The sequence below is a fragment of the Prionailurus bengalensis genome, chromosome B3 (assembly GCF_016509475.1).
Source record: "Prionailurus bengalensis isolate Pbe53 chromosome B3, Fcat_Pben_1.1_paternal_pri, whole genome shotgun sequence".
Taxonomy (NCBI): Eukaryota; Metazoa; Chordata; class Mammalia; order Carnivora; family Felidae; genus Prionailurus; species Prionailurus bengalensis.
In genome coordinates, this window is record NC_057355.1 from 42024181 (window position 1) to 42039987 (window position 15807).

General features: G+C 40.5%; 1 long non-coding RNA gene across 1 annotated transcript; it reads right to left on the reverse strand.

The window, feature by feature from the left end:
- Positions 1 to 1976: 1976 nt before the first annotated feature.
- LOC122468554 lies at positions 1977 to 10858 on the reverse strand. The gene is made up of 2 exons (XR_006293275.1): positions 10673 to 10858; positions 1977 to 2330 (listed from the first exon to the last, which is right to left on the reverse strand). It is a non-coding gene; the product is annotated as an uncharacterized LOC122468554 (long non-coding RNA).
- Positions 10859 to 15807: the final 4949 nt, after the last annotated feature.

The following is a 15807-nucleotide window of genomic DNA, read 5'->3' on the forward strand; positions in this document are numbered from 1 at the left end:
CTTCCCTCTTCTGGACAGTTGGCATTTTCACCAGTTGAATTGCAAGACTGGTTCATAATGAATATGTGGTCAGCAATCAAGTCTTTTTGTTTTGTTTTGTTTTATTTATATAAACAATATAGTCAAACCTAGCTTCCCTTCTTTAGCATGTACTTGCAAGATTGATTAACCTTTATCTTACCTGTTTTGGTTTAGTATTTCTTTTTGTTGTTGTAATTTTTTAATGTTTATTTATTTTTGTGAGAGAGAGTGCAAGCAGGGGAGGGGTAGAGAGAGAGGGAGACACAGAATCCGAAGCAGGCTCCAGGCTCTGAGCTGTCAGCACAGAACCTGATGCAGGGCTCGAACCCATGAACCATGAGATCATGACCTGAGCTGAAGTTGGATGCTTAACCAACTGAGCCACCCAGGCGCCCCTGGCTTAGTTATTTCCATTGGCATTATTTTTAACCTAAATTCTGTCACTGTCTATGTTATAATAACCTTTTGGCTTTCATATCATCTGCAAACAAGATTGGTAAGCCTTCCATCTTGTTCAAATATTGAATATGACTGGACCTCATACAGAACCCACTAGTCCACCAATAGAAACTTTTCTCCAGGAGATCAGAGATCTAGTAGCCAGTACTTTTGATGTGGTTGTTTAAATGGCTGGCAGCCCGTCATTGCTATTTGTGACCTGCTAGTGTGTGATGTCCTGAAAGTACTTCTGTTTCCTCTCCTATTTTCCTCTTCAGAATGTTTCCCATTGCACTTTTGATCTAAGGTTCATTGAGGGCTTTCACAGAACCCTACTCTTAATCATCCAACACATATTTATGGGTATCTGCTCTTTACCAAAGTTGGTGCTAAGGTTACAATGGTTACTCAAAACAGACACATACTCAGCCCCCCTAGAGATCACAGGCGGGAGGGTAAGATATTCATGAATCATATAAACACACAAATAAATGTAAAATTCCAACTGTAACAAGAGCTGTGAAGGAGGGGTGCATAGTGTGTTGAGAGGTTATAATGGTGAGATTTGATCTAGTATTGGAAGATTAGGGAAGGTTTTTCTAAGGAGGCAAAATGAGATCTAAGATCTTAAGGATAAATGGGAATTAACTTGGTCCAAGTATGGACAGAAAGAGGAGGAAGTGTCCCATGTAGAGGGATCAGCAACAGCAAAGACCCTGTGGTAGGAGGGAGGAGGGTTCATTCAAGAAATTAAAAGGGGCCATGGTGGCCATCATGGAAAACAAAGGGGAAAGAAGTGAGAAATGAGGCTGAGCACTGACATTCAAGATCTTATCTCCCCTTTGATTCTTTGGAAGAAAGAATATTCTTCTAGAGCTGCTTCTTGCCACAAGTCCTATTCCACCGGATCTCAGTGCAGTATAAGCTATACTATAATATCTAGTATTATGCAATACTATCTGTTTTCTAGGGAGACTTTCAAAATTACTTCATCACTCATACTCTGTGCTTTGGTGTGTAGATATCAGGGGTCATAACTATTAGTTAATCAGCTTCCTGCCCAACCTTCCAACCACAAGAATTTCAGAGCATTTCCTCTTTCATGCTGCTGTTTCCTTTGTTACACTTGTTGTACCATACTATCTGGTTTTAATGTGTTCTTTTGGTAGTTTATTCTTTCATCCCTTAAAATTTAGTTGAGGGTACCTTGACTTCGGATGGCAGCTTGGGAGTGTCTATTAGCTGTTTAAAAAAAATGCTTGTAACTCATGACCCAGCAACACCATTTTAGGTTGTACACTCTAGAGCTATGATTTTCAAAGTATGGCACTTGGACCATCATTAGCATGACCCGAGTCATTAGAAACGCATATGTTCAGGTTTCACCCAGATCGACCTACTCAATCAGACACTCCAACAGGGGTGCCCAGCTATCTGTGATTTTAAAAGCCCACCAGCTGATTCTGATACATGCTACAGTTTGAAAACCACTCTAAAGAAATACCTGCACAAGTGTATCTGATAACTTTCGCTGTTCAAACAATGACTTGACTCACAGTTCTTCAGACTGGCAGGTGGTCTGGACTCAGGTAGGCAGTTTTGATTTCCTCTGGCCTCAGTCGTTGTCAGCAGTTCGTGCTGGGTTAGCTGGGTCTGGTTGGTACAGGATGCCCTCAGAAGACAGCTCAACTCTCTTCAGTGTGGTCTCTCTTTCTCCAACCGACAGGTTGGCCTCAGCTTGTTCACGCGGTGGCGGATAAGGACCCAAGAGAGAAAAGGAGAAGGATTCAAGGCCTCATGAGGCCTAGGCTTGGAACTGGCACGCTGTCTTGTCTGCTGCATTCTCTTAGCCAAATAAGCCCAAGGTCATCCTAGATTCAAAGGGAGGAGAAACAGACGTTAACTGCTGATGGGCAGAGCCTCAAAGTCATATTGCAGTGGATTCAGGGAGGTTGAAAAATTACAATGGATACAGAGAAGATGGCCCGTTTTTGCAATCTTTCACACACGCGCATACAGAAACGATGCAAGGGTGTTTACTGTAGCATTTTTAGTAATAGCAAAACATTGGAAACAACCTAAATATCCTTCAGTGAAGGATGGGTAAGTTGTGGCACATACATACCACGTGGATACTCTGTATTCATTGAAAGGAATGGGCTAGGTCTCTCTCTAGGTCACCTATAAGAAATGTAAGACAAACCCCCCTTTTTTAATGAAAAAAGAAAACTGAGAAGCGAGCGAATTGTATATAATAATACCCTGTATACATTTTTAAAACCTACACGAACAATATTACATATTTTTGATGGGTACACATCTGTGTTTTTGAAAGTTTTTTAGGTTTAAAAGTATATACAATTAACCCTTAAACAACACAGGTTTGAATAGCATGGGTCCACTTATATGTGGATTTGTTTTGATAAATAGAGTTCAATACTGTAAATGCATTTTTCTCTTCCTTATAATTTCCTTTTTTAAATGTTTATTTATTTCTTTTGACAGAGAGAAAGACAGTGCGTGCACACATATGAGTGGGGGAGGGGCAGACAGAGAGGGAGAGGGAGAATCCCAAGCAGGCTGTGTGTTGTCGGCACAGCTCAAACCCATGACTCGGGGCTCAAATCCATGGACCATGAAATCATGACCTGAGCCGAAATCAAGAGTAAGACGCTTAACTGACTGAGCCATCCAGGTGCCCCTTTCTCATGATTTTAACATTTTCTTTTCTCTAGCTTACTTTATTGTGAGAATACAGTATATATAATACTTATATATCTGTATCTGTATATGTCTGTACATATACATATATATCTGCATACATATATATGTACATATCTAAACATGTATATGTATCTGTATGATTCTATATTATATAACATTCTGAAACTGACAAAATTGCAGAAATAAAAAACAGATTAGTGTTGCCAGGGGTTAAGGAGGGGGTTGGGCAATATAAGAGATCCTTGTGGTGAGGATCTATATAGAGATCCTATAAGGGGCAACATAAGAGATTCTTGTGGTGATGGAACTTTTCTCTAACTTGGCTGCATCAACTGTCAGTATCCTGGTTGGGATACTGCCCTATAGTTTTGCAAGATGTTACCACGGGGAAACTGGGAAAGGGTATGCGAGATCAGTCTCATTTCCTAGAACTGCATGTGAATCTACAGTTATCCCAAAATTTTAAAAAGCTTATTTAAAAATACAAGATGTAGTGTGAACCAGGATGAATATGCCAAAACTGAAATGTAATCATGCATATCCCCTACTTAAATGCTTTAAAGTGCTATTTCTCAACAGGAGAAAGTCCAGACTCCTGTGGTTCGTCACGTGGTAGGATAACCTATTGAGAAACTTTTTTTTTTTTTCTTTTCAGAATTGGATTTACCACAAAGGAATGAACGACATTTCCTTCTCTGCCAAGAGGGTAGCCAGGCCTCTGCAACCTGAAGGTCTGGGCTTTCCTTATCCCCCAGGGGGCAGTTAACAACTGTAACTGGTTGTTTGAGAGATCTCAACCCACCAAAGTATAAACAGAGAAGGTTTTGTTTTTTCCCAGCTATCTACTTTGCTTGGCTAAATCTCTTTCCAACTGGGTAGAAAGGAACTTTAGTGACATCCCTGTTTCGTCCCAAACGTTTTCAGTCACATCTAGCTATTAAAGTAGTGTAATTTCAAGGGAACATTCAGTTGCTCTAGGTACTTTTTCCTTTGCCAAGTGCAGTTCAACACCCTCTCTCCAGGAGCTGGGCAGGCTGCCTCTTGCACTGAGGCCCCTGGCAGAGGTTGAAGGGGGGCTTTGGCTTGCTTGCTTTCATCGCCCTCTCCCCTCCTTCCAGTCCCTCACGCCTACACTCACCACCAGGAACAGTTGTGGAGTCAGGGGACTGACGGGAGAAAGGTGGTTGGTGTAAGAATGGTGGCCGGTGTGGCCCTGGGTCTGGGCCATGCAGCTGGCAGAGCCTTAGAGGGCCTGCCCCTAGAAGGCACGGTTGCCTGTGTACATTGAGCGGGAACTTCCAAAACCCACGGCTTTGCAGAGCTCAGCGAAGGTCTCCCAGACTAACTTGGAGGCTGACAAGGTTACGTGTCCAGAGAAGAATCCCACCTACAATAGCCTCCACAGACCCGGGGACTCCTCGCCCCTGGCAGAGCACCACAGCAACAACAACCATAGACAGGGGTCCAGCAACACAATCCCACAACTTTCTGGGGCTCTTGTTTAATACTAAGGTGGTGTAAGGAGTCCCACCCCCACAAAGAAGATCCATCTAGTGCTTTTTACCAACCTTGATGGGTGGAGCTTTTGCTATGTTTGATTTGATTTATGCAAATGAAAAGATAAGGCATTATTTGTACCCTCAGCCCCATGGACACTGCCATTTTTATTGAGTAAATAAATGAGTGGAATAATTCATTTCTGTTACAATTTCAGCACTGAATCAAGGTGTAGTGGATATGTGTCATTCCGTTGGGCCCCTGCAAAAACACTTTTCCTTTCTTTGAGAGAATTTCCTCTCTTCTGAATTCTGCCTCCTTGGGGAATAAACGACAATCATCGCAAATGCTTATATAGTGCTATTCTGTGCCAGGCACAGGTCTAAGCTCTTGACACATATTTCATTTTAGCAGCGTGCCAACTCTAAAGGCAGCTAGTGTTATTATCCTTGCCATTTCCTCCATGAGGAAAGAGAGGTACAGAGAAGTGAAGTAATTGGCCCAAAGCCTCCCAGCCGGTAGGTGGTGGTGTCAGGAATTTATCTTCTCAGTCTTCCTTCACTTGGTGGCAGGTGTGTGAAGTAGGCTCCACCAATCAGAGGTGCCCGTTTTTGGAAGCTGGTAATGCCATCAAGGGTGCTTCCCTGGGTGGCAGTGACAGGAGTTCTTGTCCAGTGTCCAGTGCCTGTCTGGGCAGCAGGGCCGCCCCACTGCAGGCCTGGGCAGTGTTCCAGGCTGCACACTGCTCTCAATTTTCCAGCTTTGGGGAGTGCCCTAATATTAACAACTCCATGCGTGTCTCCTGTACATCTGCCGTCAGGCATAATTAAAAATAGTGCCCTTTCCCTCTCAAATGGGGCGAGAAAATATATGGTCATCCCACCCAATATGTTTCAATAAACTCCTTTTCTACTTGACCTGGCTACAGTGGTCTTTGTAATCTGCAGCAGACAGTATGCTCCCAACTTTCCCACCGCCCTCACCTCCCACTTCTCATCAGGGCTCTTATCTCGAGTTCTCAGAGAACAGGCTGCTGGTTGCCTCCAGGCCTTTGCACAAGCTTTTGTTTCTTCCTGGAAAGTTCTCATCAACATCTGGGGTTTACCCAGCAAACCCCGCCCTGGAGGGTGTGGGACGCTCCCTTCCTGCCTCCATCTTGCCCTACATTCCTCCATTGCGGCACTTAGCCCTGTGGTACAATTTGACCTAACTCTTTGGATTTGTTTTTTTTACCCAACTTTTTGGATTTGCCAATGGTCTGTGAATTCCTTCAGAGCAGAGACTATTTCATCTGGGTTTAGCCCTAGTGCCTGGCACATGGTGAGCTTTCAACAAGTATATATTGAAGACTCTATATGAATGAGTGTAAAATTGTACTTTTTAGGGGCGCCTGTGTGGCGCAGTCGGTTAAGCGTCCGACTTCAGCCAGGTCACGATCTCGCGCTCCGTGAGTTCGAGCCCCGCGTCGGGCTCTGGGCTGATGGCTCAGAGCCTGGAGCCTGTTTCCGATTCTGTGTCTCCCTCTCTCTCTGCCCCTCGCCCGTTCATGCTCTGTCTCTCTCTGTCCCAAAAATAAATAAACGTTGAAAAAAAAAATTAAAAAAAAAATTGTACTTTTTATAGAAAAATAGTTGCAGTCTGCTACTCAAGTTCCATCTCCTAAGGTTTTCACTTGCTGGTTTTGTTTTTTAGCTTGAGAGAATCCTACTGGAGGACTAGAAAATGGAATTCACCCGGGGAGAAGACCTTACTAGCACTGGGCCATCTCACCCCCTGAGGGAGGAGAGCTCACCATCATTGGACTTTATTATGTGCTGGCTACTTGATATGCATTTGTACATTGAGCAGTAGGTATTATCTCCCTGACAAGTAAGAGAACAGAGGCTAAGAGAGGCTAAGTTGCTCAAAGAAATAAAGTCAAATGGAAGAATTGGAATTAGAATTAGGGTTTGCTCCAGGGTCTGCGCATTTCCTTGCTTTGCTGCCTGGGGATTTGTACAAAGTGATTCAGACAAGGGAGTGTGTATGCATTTGCCATGTAGATTTACAGAGGAGGCAGGGCCGCGATAGCTGCCTCCACCCTCCATTCCCTGCCTGCCATTTCTGCATACCGTCTTTTCTGCCTGCTTCTTTGACTCTATCTTCTTTTTTTATTTTATTTTTATTGTTCAGATTTATTTATTTTTGATAGAGAGAGACAGAGCACAGGTGGGGGAGGGGCAGAGAGAGAGGGAGACACAGAATCCGAAGCAGGCTCCAGGCTCTGAGCTGTCAGCACAGAGCCCGACGCGGGGCTCGAACTTACAGACCGCGAGATCATGACCTGAGCCGAAGTCAGAAGCTTAACCGACTGAACCACCCAGGCGCCCCTGACTCTATCTTCAAATGGAGACAAAATAGCCAGTGGTATTACTTGAGGAGTGTAAAGCTGGAAGACACATCAGACATTATATAGTGTGGTGGTTTTAGTGGGATGGGGCATTTAGGAAGGCATTGAGCTATTTTGTCTTTTTCTTTTTTTGCTTATCATAATTGGGGGAGGGAGGAGGGGGGCCCCTGACATTTAGTGGAAAGGGGCCCAGGATGATTTTGAAAGCCCTTCAATCTGTGGGAGAGTTGTGCTGGCAAAGATTTTCTCCGTGACCAAACTCTGGCCAGACTCCTTTGAGCCCTCCTCTCGACTAGGCCTCAACCTTGGCTATAAAAAAAACCCATAAACCGACACTAACAGTTTCTAACAGCTCAAGGCCATATCTCTAGGCCGACCCTCCCCTCTAAGGTGCTTGCCCCACAAAAATCAGGGCTGCCAAAAGCATTTACTGTTTGTGTCAGTCAACACCTGAAGACAGGCCATCTGTCTCCCAGTTTCTATGGGTGGGTAGGAACCTAACTTCAATAACTAGCAGGTTATTAACAGGTTAACTAGCAGGTTAATTCAGATGCCTTTTACACAAACAAACTCTCTCAGCTTTTTGTAATTTTTCACTTCTCTGATTCTGTTCATTCTGCCCCCTCCCTGTACCCTCATTTTTCCTTTAAAATACTCCAGCACCTCTGTACAAATCTGAATGGCCCTCTGCTCTTTCCTCTACTGTCAGTGGTTCCTGAAGAAAATCTGTTTTCACCACTTGAACTAATGCCCTACCGTGTTTATCTTTGACGGTGCACTGTGAATTGTTCAGCCCCAAATACTATTCTTCAAAAAGAGATCCTTGTTTTCAAAAATAAATTTTTTAAAATGTTTTTTTAAAGTTTATTTTTGACACAGAGAGAGAGAGAGAGAGAGAGAGACAGAGCATGAGCAGGGGAGGGGCAGAGAGAGATGGAAACACAGAATCCGAAGTAGGCTCCAGACTCTGAGCTGTCAGCACAGAGCCAGATGTGGGACTCGAACCCACGAACCATAAGATCATGACCTGAGCGGAAGTTGGCTGCTTAAGTGACTGAGCCACCCAGGTGCCCCAGAGATCCTTGTTTTCAAAGCGAAATCTTATAGATGTGTTCACTTAGTGATAATTCATTGAGATGTATACTTATAATTTGCGCATTTTTCTCTCTGTATTATATATATATGTGTGTATTTATGAGAGAGAGAGAGTGAGAGAGAGAACATGCAATGAGCGGGGGAGGGGCAGAGAGATTGGGAGTAAAAGGATCTGAAGCAGCCCCTGTGCTGGCAGCTGAGAGCCTGACACTGGGCTCAAACTCACAAACTGTGAGATCATGACCTGAGCTGAAGTTGGATGCTTAAGCGACTGAGCCACCCAGGTACCCCTGTATTTTATATTTTCATGTAAAAGTTCATGTATAACAAAATAAGAACTTGAAAAAATGAGGGGTGCCTGGGTGACTCAGTCAGTTAAGCCTCTGACTCAGGTCATGACCTCGTGGTTCATGAGTTCCAGCCCCACGTCGTGCTAACAGCTCAGAGCCTGGAGCCTGCTTCAGATTCTGTGTCTCCCTCTCTCTCCTGGCCTTTCCCTGCTCATGCTCTGTCTCTCTCTCTCAAAAATAAACACTAAAAAAAAAAAATTAAGAAAAAGGAAAAACTTGAAAAAATGATAAAGCATAATTTAAGAAATAATCATTGAAACAGTGTTAAGTGGAAAAAGTAAGACATTCTGCTTTGCAGTAGTAAAAACACAAACACGTATAAAGACATGAGAATGTAGAGGAGGAGGAATTTGTAGGATTATGTGTGTTTTTTAGAAGTATGTTATTTAATGGTGTACTTAAAACAAACTTTATTGAGATATAATTAAAATATAATAAGCTGTATGTATTTAAAGTGTACAGTTTGGTTAAGTGTGAAACCATCAATCACAATCAAGACAATGAACATATCCATCATCCTCTTTTTAAAAATTTTTTATAAATTATTTTAAAGTGTTTATTTATTTTTGAGACAGAGATCGAGTGAGCAGGGAGGGGCAGAGAGAGAAAGGGAGACAGAATCCGAAGCAGGCTCCAGTTTCTGAGCTGTCAGCACAGAGCCTGACGTGGGGCCCAAACCCATGAACTGTGGGATCATGACTTGAGCTGAAGTTGGATGCTCAACTGACTGAGCCACCCAGGCATCCCTCCGTCATCTTCTTTACAATCCTTTCCTGCCTTGCTAGTTGCTTCCCTATCCATTCCCTAAGCAACAGTTTTTTGGCACTGTAGATTAGGTTGCATTTTTTAGAATATTATGTATGTGAAAAAATATGGCATGTATATGCTCTTTTTTTGGTATATCTTCTTTTACTCAGCATAATATTTTGAAATTAATACATGCTAACTCATGTATTAATAGTTCATTCCCTTTTACTGGTGGGTGGCATTGCATTATATGGATATACCACAATTTGTTTATGTATTATTGGTTGATGGACATTAGAGCTATTTCCAATTTGTGATTACTACCAGTAAAGCTGCAATGAAACTTCATATACAAGTTTTTGTGTGCACATAGGTTTTCATTGTGCATAGACCTAGGACTGGAATTGCTAGGTTATATGATAACTCTATGTTTTCAAAGCAGCTGCATCATTTTACTTTCCCCCCCAGCATTGGATGAGAGTCCCAATTTCTCCATATCCCTGCCAATACTGTCTTTTTGATAACAGCCATCCTTGCAGGTGTGAAGTGCTATCTAATGTGGCTTCGCTTTGCATTTCTCTGAAGGCTAATGATGTTGAGTTTATCTGTCATTTGTCCTTCTTCTTTGGAGAAACATCTATTTGGATCCTTTTCCCATTTATATAACATTCTTGAAGTGACAAAATTATGGAAATGGATAACAGAGTAGTGGTTACAAGAGGATAGGGACTGGGGCAGGAGGAGGAGAGAAGGGAGTTGGGAGCATTTATAAAAAGCAACCTGAAGCATATTGGTGGTGATGGAACTGTTCTTTATCTTTTTTTTTTTTTTTTTAATTTTTTCTTTTCAACGTTTATTTATTTTTGGGACAGAGAGAGACAGAGCATGAACGGGCGAGGGGCAGAGAGAGAGGGAGACACAGAATCGGAAACAGGCTCCAGGCTCTGAGCCATCAGCCCAGAGCCCGACGCGGGGCTCGAACTCCCGGACCGCGAGATCGTGACCTGGCTGAAGTCGGACGCTTAACCGACTGCGCCACCCAGGCGCCCCGGAACTGTTCTTTATCTTGACTGCGGTGGACGCATGAACCTACATGTGTGATTAAATTACACAGAACTAAATACACAGACATGCACAAATGAGTATGAGTAAAATTGGGAAACCTGATTTGTATTGATGGATTGCAGTTATATCAATGTCCTGGTTGTGATATTATTTCTATGGTTTTGCAAGATGTTGCCATTGGGGGAAATTGGGTAAAGGGCACATGGGATTTCTTTGGATTCTTTATCAGGGCATGTGATCTACACCTATCTCAGAAAACAAAATGTTTAATTTAAAAAATGCAGTTAAAAAGAATCCTCATGATTCATTCTTCAATAAAACATAACAATTCTTAATATGTACGCACCTGACAACAGAGAGTCAAACGATGTGAGGCAGAAACTGACAGAACTGCAAGGAGAAATAGATGAATCCACTGTCATAGTTAAAGACTTCAACTCCCCTCCATCAGAAATGGACAGACAGATCCTGCAGGCAGAAAATTGGGGATGACACCGCCGAAGTCAATAACACTATTAATAAATTGGATATAATGGACATCTACAGTTCATTTTATCCAGTAAGAGCAGAATACATATTTTTCTCAGGCCCATATGGAACATTCACCAAGGCAGACCCCATTCTTGGCCATAAAACACAAAACACACCTCAACAAGCTTTTCTTTAAAGTTTATTCATTTATTTTGAGAGAGAGAGTGCATGCACAAGCTGGGGAGGGGCAGAGAGAGAGAGAGAGAGAGAATCCCAAGCAATCTCCATTCTGTCAGTGCAGAGCCCGATGAATTGAGAGATCATGACGTGAGCTGAAATCAAGAGCCAGATGTCTAACCGACTGAGCCACCTAGGTGCCCCTACCTCAACAAATTTAAAAGAATAGAAATCATACATCTGCTCTCAGACTCTAATAGAATTAAAATAGAAATGAGTAACAGAACAAAAATTTTAAAAATTAAAACAAAAATTTAAGAAATTAATAATAGAGAATAGCTAGAAAAATCTCAAAATATCTGGAGACTAAACAACACAATTTTCTTTAAGAAATGTTTTTTAAAAATCTTTATTCCCTTTTGAGAGACAGAGAGAGACAGAGCATGAGCTGGGGAGGGGCAGAGAGAGAGGGAGACAGAATCTGAAGCAGCTCCAGGCTCTGAGCTGTCAGCACAGAGCCTGACATGGGACTCAAACCCACAAACTGTGAGATCATGACCTGAGCCAGAGTCAGATGCTTAACCAACTGAGCCACTCAGGCACCCCTAAATAACACACTTCTAAATAACACATAGATCAATGAAGAACCTCAGGGAAATTAACTAAAAAACTGTTGAACTTGCGGTGACTGGGCGGCTCAGTTGGTTAAGTCAGCGACTGACTCTTGATTTCGGCTCAGGTCATGATCTCATGGTTTATGAGATTGCATGCCCCCGTCGGGCTCTGTGCTGGCAGCATGGAGGATGTTTGGGATTCTCTCTCTCCCTTTCTCTCTGCCCCTCCCTGCTTGTGCTCTGTCTCTCAAAATAAATAAATAAACATTAAAAAATCCCCACAGAAACTATTGAACTAAATAACTTTTCAAAGTTTGTGGGATGCAGCAAAAGCAGTGCTTAAAGGGAAACTTATACCACTAAATGCATATATTAAATAAGAAAAAGAATCTAAAATCAGTCATGTAAATTTCAATCTTAGGAAATTAGAATAAGAAGAGCAAATTAAATATACAAAGTAAGCAGAAGAAAAGAAATGAAAGTCAGAGCAGAAATCAATAAAATTGAAAACAGAAAATCAATAGGGAAAATCAATGAAACTAAAAGTTACTTCTTTGATTAGAAGATCAATAAAATTGTTGAGTCTCTACCTAGGATAAGAAGAGAAGAGAAGAGAAGAGAAAATAAGAGAAGAGAGAAGATGCTAATTACTAATATTAGAAATGAAAGAGGAACATTACCACAAATCCTACAGACATAAAAAGAATAATCAAGGAGTACTATGAACAAGTCTATGTCTACAAATTTGATAACCTAGATGAAATGGACCAACTGCCTGAAAGACAGTCTGCCAAAATGCACATAGAAGAAATGGATAATCTGAGTAGGCCTCTATATATTAAAGAAACTGAATCAATAATTAATAACTTCCTAAAACAGAAAGCACCAGGCTCAGATGGGTTCACTGGTGGATTCTAATAAATATTTAAGGAAGAAATTAAACCAATTCTCTACAATCTCTTTCAGAGATTAGAAGCAGAGAAGAGGGAATACTTGTAAACTCATTCTATAAGGCCAGCATTACCCTAATACTAAAACCAAAGTTATTACAAGAAAAGAAACTATAGACCAATACCTCTCATGAGCAAAGATACAAAAATCTTCAACAAAATACCAGCAAATTGAGTCCAACAATGTATAAAAAGAATTATATACCATGCCCAAGTGGGATTTATCCCAGGTATGCAAGGATGGTTCAACATTCAAATATCAATTAATGTAATCCATCACATCAACAGGTTAAAGAAGAAAAATCATATGATCATATGGATAGATGCAAAAAAATGTATCTGATAATATCAATTTCCATTCATGATTAAAAAAAAAAACCCTCTCAGTTAAGTAGGACTAGAGAATTTCCTCAATTTGATAAAGAATATCTATAAAAAACCCTACATCTAACATCATAATTGATGGTGAAAAACTTTCCCACATCAGGAGCAAGGCAAAGATGTCCCCTCTCAGCACAGCTTTTCCACATTATACTGAAGTCCTAACTAATGGAATAAGACAAGAAAGCATATAAAAGGTTTACAGACTGGAAAGGAAGAAATAAAACTTTTGTCTGTTGATGAAATGATTATCTATGTAGAAAATCCATAAGAATTAACCAAAATCTCTTGGAACTAATCAGCCATTATAGCAAGATTTCAGGATACAAGGTTAATATATAAAAGCTAATTTCCTCCCTAATATACTAACAATGAACAGGTGGAATTTGAAATTAAAGACAATACCATTCACATTAGCACCCCCCAAAGAAAATACTTAGGTATAATCTGGAAAAATATGTACAAGACTTATATGAGGAAAACTACAAAACTCTGATGAATAAAATCAAAGTAACTAAATAAGTACAGAGATATTCCATGTTTGTGGCAAGGAGGACTCAATATTGTCAAGATGTCAGTTCTTTACAACCTGATATATAGGTTAATTGCCATCCCAATTAAAATCCTGGCAATTTATTTTGTGGATACCAATACACTGATTCTAAAGTTTATATAGACAGGCAAAAGATCCATAATAGCCAACACAATATTGAAGGAGAAGAACAAAGTTGGAGTATTGACATCACTCAATTTCAAGACTTCCTTTAAAGCTTCAGTAATCAAGTACTGGCAAAATAACAGACAAATAGATCACTGGAACAGAATAGAAAGTTCATAAATAGACCCACATAATTATGGTAAACTGGTCCTTGACAAAGGAGCAAAGGCAATACAATGGAGAAAAGATGGCTTTTCAACAAATGATGCTGGAACAACTGGATGTTTACATGCAAAAAAAAAAAAAAAAAAAAACAACAACTGGATACAGACCTTACACTCTTCCAATAATTAACTTAAAATCATCACAAAAACAAATTAAGAATGCAAAACTATATAACTTCTAGAGAATAATATTGGAGAAAATTTAGATGGCTTTTGGTCTGGCCATGACTTCATAAATACAACACTAAAGACACGCATGATTCATGAAAAAAATGGATAAGTTTGACTTCGCTGAAATTAAAAATTTCTGCTCTGCAAAATACACCATCAAGAGAATGAGAAGTCACAAAGGAGGAGAAATATTTGCAAAAGACATATCTGATAAAAGACTGTTATCCAAAAAACAAAACCTACAAACCCCCAAGCTGAAAAAGATTGTTAGCCAAAAATATACAAAAAACTCTTAGAATTCAACAATAAGAAAACAAACAACTGAATTAAAAATGTGCCAAGGATCTCAGCAGACCCCTCACACAGATGACAGATAAGCATATGAAAGAGGGTTCCACATCATATGTCATCAAGAAAATGCAAAGTAAAACAACAGTGAGATACAACTACACACCTATTAGAATGGTCAAGATCTAACTGACAACACCAAATGTTGACAAGGATATGGAGCAACTCTCATTCATTGCTGGTGGGCATGCATAACAGTATAGCTGCTTTGGAAGACAGTTTAACAATTTCTTACAAGACTAAACATATTTTATCATAATCCAGCAGTCTCTCTCCTTGGTGTTTAGCCAAAGGAATTGAAAATTTATGTTCACACAAAAACCTGGACATGGATACTTATAGAAGCTTTATTCATAATGGTCACAACTAGGAAGCAATTAAAATGTTCTTCAGTAGGTGAATGGATAAACTGTAGCACATCCAGACAAGGGACTATTGTTCAGCAGTAAAAGAAAGAAATGAGCCATTAAGCCATGAAAAGATATGGAGGAAACTCACATGCATATTCCTAAGTGAAAGAAGCCAGTTTGGAAAGTCTACATAAGGTATGAATCCAACTACACGACATTCTGGGAAAGGCAAAACTATAGAGAGTAAAAAGATCAGTGCAGGGATTAGTGGGGAGGGAGGCATACAAAGGTGGAGAACAGAGGATTTCTAGGACAATGAAACTATTCTGTTTGATACTATAAAGTCATTAAAATTTGGTCAAACCTATAGAATGTACAACACCATGAATGAATACTAATATAAACTGTGGACCTTGGATGATAATGATGTGTCAAGGTAGGTTCATCATTTGTAACAAACATACTGCTCTGGTGGAGGATGTTGATAATGGGAGAGGCTATGCATGCGTGGAGGCAGGAGATATATGGGAAATCTCTGGAATATTCTGCTCAATATTGTTGTTATCCTAAATCTGCTCGAAAAATGGTCTCTTTTAGAAAATGTAGGGTGCAAATGAAATTGTGATGAGTTCTGAAGTGGGCTCAAATCCCTGCTCTGGTACTAACTGTATATTAAAAAAAAAAATCCAAACCTCAGGACCCTCAGAATGTTTTCATGTCTTTTCCTGAATGTGATTATTGCACAACTTCCGATTTCTGCCTCCTGCATGTAGACTTCTCTGGTTAATATCCGAGCTAAATGTTCTGTCTTTTACCTTGATCTTTTGTCTTCCAATCACTGTCCATGTTGTTTATTCTGATTTAGTTTGCAAACCATTGAAGGCATGACTTTGTCTTACATATGTTTGTGTCCCTCATATACAAAGCTCAGCACCTGTTTTATGACCTGTTGGGTCTGAATTTGGGTGATGAGTCCTGAATTTCAGTTTTTTCATCTGTAAGGTAGGACTCATCATAACGACACTGATTGTTTGTTGTGACAATTAAGTGTGCTTGGACCTGTAAAAATGATGAAATATAAACTTTAGTGAGGATGCCAGCTGATGAAGAGTACAAATTAGAACTGTTTATTCTGCC